The sequence below is a fragment of the Sorex fumeus genome, unplaced genomic scaffold, assembly GCF_029834395.1.
Source record: "Sorex fumeus unplaced genomic scaffold, SorFum_2.1 ptg000039l, whole genome shotgun sequence".
NCBI lineage: Eukaryota > Metazoa > Chordata > Mammalia > Eulipotyphla > Soricidae > Sorex > Sorex fumeus.
Window position 1 is genome coordinate 13,305,410 of NW_026606096.1, and position 3,424 is coordinate 13,308,833.

General features: G+C 51.1%; 1 pseudogene; it reads right to left on the bottom strand.

Moving 5' to 3' along the window:
* Nucleotides 1-1,332: 1,332 nt before the first annotated feature.
* Nucleotides 1,333-2,601, bottom strand: LOC130028371 (TAR DNA-binding protein 43-like; annotated as a pseudogene).
* Nucleotides 2,602-3,424: the final 823 nt, after the last annotated feature.

Sequence of the window (3,424 nt, forward strand, 5' to 3'; positions counted from 1 at the left end):
TCAGAATTTCCAACATTGGCAACTCTTATAAAAGCATCCAAGCACAGGGTACAAGACCGCCAACCGCATCCTCGGGGTGGGCAGGCCCCAGGATCGCTCCCCCCCCCCCCCCCACTGGCGACTCCGCTCCGAGACTCCTGTACAGCACGTAAGCTCAGCTCACCAGCGCCAGGCCACATGACCACACCAACAGATCAGGAGCAGGAGAGGACACACACCATACAGCATTCACAGCAGTTGACAAGGGGGCGGGGCATACCAGTATCGTGTCACTAACACATTCAGCTAACGTTGGTTTGCTAAGAGCAAGACTCACTTCAAGTCTTCCAACAGACGTGTATGTCCTTTGAATGCAAGAAACATTCGTACGTATGTTATCTGCTACCATGGCTCTCCGCACACTCTCGCACCAAAGCCACAGGTTGAGAGACACATCTCGCCCAGTTAAAGAATCTCCATTATGCACCACCAAGTCTCTGCACACGCTCTCCTGTCCTCGCTCATACCAGCGTCTCATGCCCCGGCACCACCATCAATCCCACACAAGGTTTCAGAAGTTCAGACAGCCTTCTGGTTCACAGCACAGCCTTGCCGTCACAGCGTTGATCCGACTCCAGGAAAGAAAGAGTAGCAGATAAAAATGGGACACCCACCATCAGAGACGAAGCCCGTCGGCGTGGGGACGAGCTCTTGCGTGCGTGGGCAAAGCAGCGGACGGAGCCCCACGGCGCAGTGAGTACAGCACTCCTGTCAGTGAGTGCTTCTTCCACAGACATTTGAAATGAGATGAACTGCAGAGATTAAATGAAGGCTTCATATCGTACTCTCGCATATGAGGGGAGACAAGCGTTAAGAAATTGAACAGAAAGAAAAGAACCAAACATTGCAACACCACGATCTCCAGGGACCTTCCTACGGAGAAAATCTGTATGGTGGGGTTCAAATTAAAATGAGGAGGAAAGACTGCAGCTCTAACCAATGGGTTCCACTTTGAACATGCAAATAATTCAGGTGACAAGTCCAGGGATAAAATAATTACAGGAGAAGCCTCTTGATAGCAATTGTGGTGTTGGTTTACCTGTCAGGCTAACAGCAGTTCACTTTCAAACACTCAAGAGTTCAACCCGTTATGTAACAAAACTTAGAAAATTCCTTTAGCTTTTCTTCTTTTTCTAAATGAAAGATGTCAAAAATACTCCTGAATATACTCCACACCGAAAAAAAAACAATTTTGAAAATTCTTAGTGCGTATGTATCTTACAATATATTTACGATGAGTTTAGAAAAATTTGAATTCCCACCAGTCTCTAGCGTCTAACTGACCAGCCCAGCCTACATGCCCCAGCCCGACGACTTCGAGTCCATGCTGGAGCTGAAGTCCATGCATTGAAGCCGCTACCGGAGCCCGCATTGGAGGCCGACCCCCACCCGATGGCGGCGCCTGAGTTGGAGCCGCTGTACGGGTTGTTCCCGGAGCCGAAGGCCTGGTTGGGCTCACTCTGCATGTTGCCCTGGCTCAAGTTGTTCCCTGACGGGCCCGACTGGTTCTGCTGACTGGCCAGCATCCCCATCATGCCCCAGCTGCTCTGCAAGGCGGCCTGGGCCGTGGCCCTCATGGTCGGGTGGATGCTGAAGGCGCCGAAGTTCATCCCGCCCCCCATGTTGCTGCTCTGCTTGTGGCCCAGCCCCGCCCCGCCGCCCCGGCTGTTCCCGAACCCGCCCTGGTTCCCAAAGCCACCCGGATTACCACCAAATCTTCTACTTCTCTCTAACTGCCTATTGCTATTGTGCTTGGGCTCCACATTGCAGATATGCACGCAGAGGATGCCTTTGATGATCAGGTCCTCGCCACACAGGGACTGGGCCACCTGATCATCTGCAAATGTGACGAAGGCAAACGCCCCCCCCCCCCCCAAGGGCTTGGGGATGAACACATCGACCACCTCCCCGTACTGGCAGAAGACCTGCCGCAGCTCGTCGGCAGTCAGGTCCTGGGTGCAGCGGCCCACAGACACCTTCCTGCTCCTCAGAGGCTCATCCGGGCTTTGCTTAGAATTTGGAAGTTTGCAGTCACACCACCGTCCATCAATCATGTGTCGCTGGGACATCACCTTCACTTGGGTCTCATACTCCGTGAACCGCACAAAGCCAAACCCTCTTTTGGTGACCAGTCTTGATATCTTTTTTTTTACCTGGACCATGAGGACCTCCCCGAAGGTGCTGAAATACTCCTTGAGGTCCTGCTCGGTGGTCTTCCAGGGCAGGCCGAGCACGATGGGGTCAGACGTCTTCTGCACGGCCCTTTTCACCTTCACCTCCGACGAAGCATCAGACTACTCCATGTTCCTTTTGTCATCTTTGGGGTAGTTGACCACGTAGTCCCGGTTGCCCCAGCCCACGTCGGGCGCGTGCAGGATGCCCTCCACCAGGCGCGCGCACGCCGCGCATGCACTGCGACACGGGGTTCCGGTAGCGCAGGCTGCAGGCGCCCGGGAACTGCGCCGTGACCGTGGACAGCAGCACGGTGCCATCGTCCTCCGACGGGATCTCGACGGGCTCGTCGTTCTCGTCCTCCTCCGTGACTCGGATGTACTCGGTCATCTTCGCCCGCTCGGTGTCCGCTAGGTCGCTCGGAACCCACGAGGCGGCGCACGCAACGACAGCGCCCACGACCGCTCGCTCTCGGCTCGCACTAACCTTGAACACTTTGATGTATTTATTATTCATGTATTTCTATATTCTTCGTGACATCATATTCAAGTATTCAAGTATTTTACACATTCTTAAATCGAGCTCTTTGGGTTCACCAATGTCTTCTATTTTGCATAATTTTTAAATTGGATTTAATTGAAATGTCATCTTGTTGTGGGACTAGACATCTATGTGCTTTTGAATACATTAGAAAGGAATTGGTGGGACCAGAGAGATAGACAGCAGGTAAGGCACCCTACTTGCACACGGTCAACTCAGGTTCCATCTCTAGCACCCTATATATTTCCCTGAGCCCTGTTAGGAGTGATCCCTTAGCCCAGAGCTAGGAGTAACCCCTGAACAGAGCTGGGTGTGGCATCCCACCTCAATTAAAAAAAATTGAAAAGGAAAGCAATTGGCAAGAACTAGGCTTAGAATTTAGAAAAGAAAAACATTCACTGAGGAGTTAAAAATACCCCCCCAAAAAAGAATTAGAACGATATGTTTTGCTGACTGCATTTGGAAGAGATTGATAAGAAAGAAATTGACTTTGATGCCGTAGAGAAAAGAGATGAGAGTGACTTCTTAAGTTTCCTTTCTGTCATTTTTTTATAGCCATTTACCCTGATTTACTTTACTGTTTGGACTGATTTTCTTCAATCAACCCAAAGCAGCTGCTTACTTTAGAAAGCAGAATATGTGGGAAAACATTTCAGTTCCATCATGCAATTAG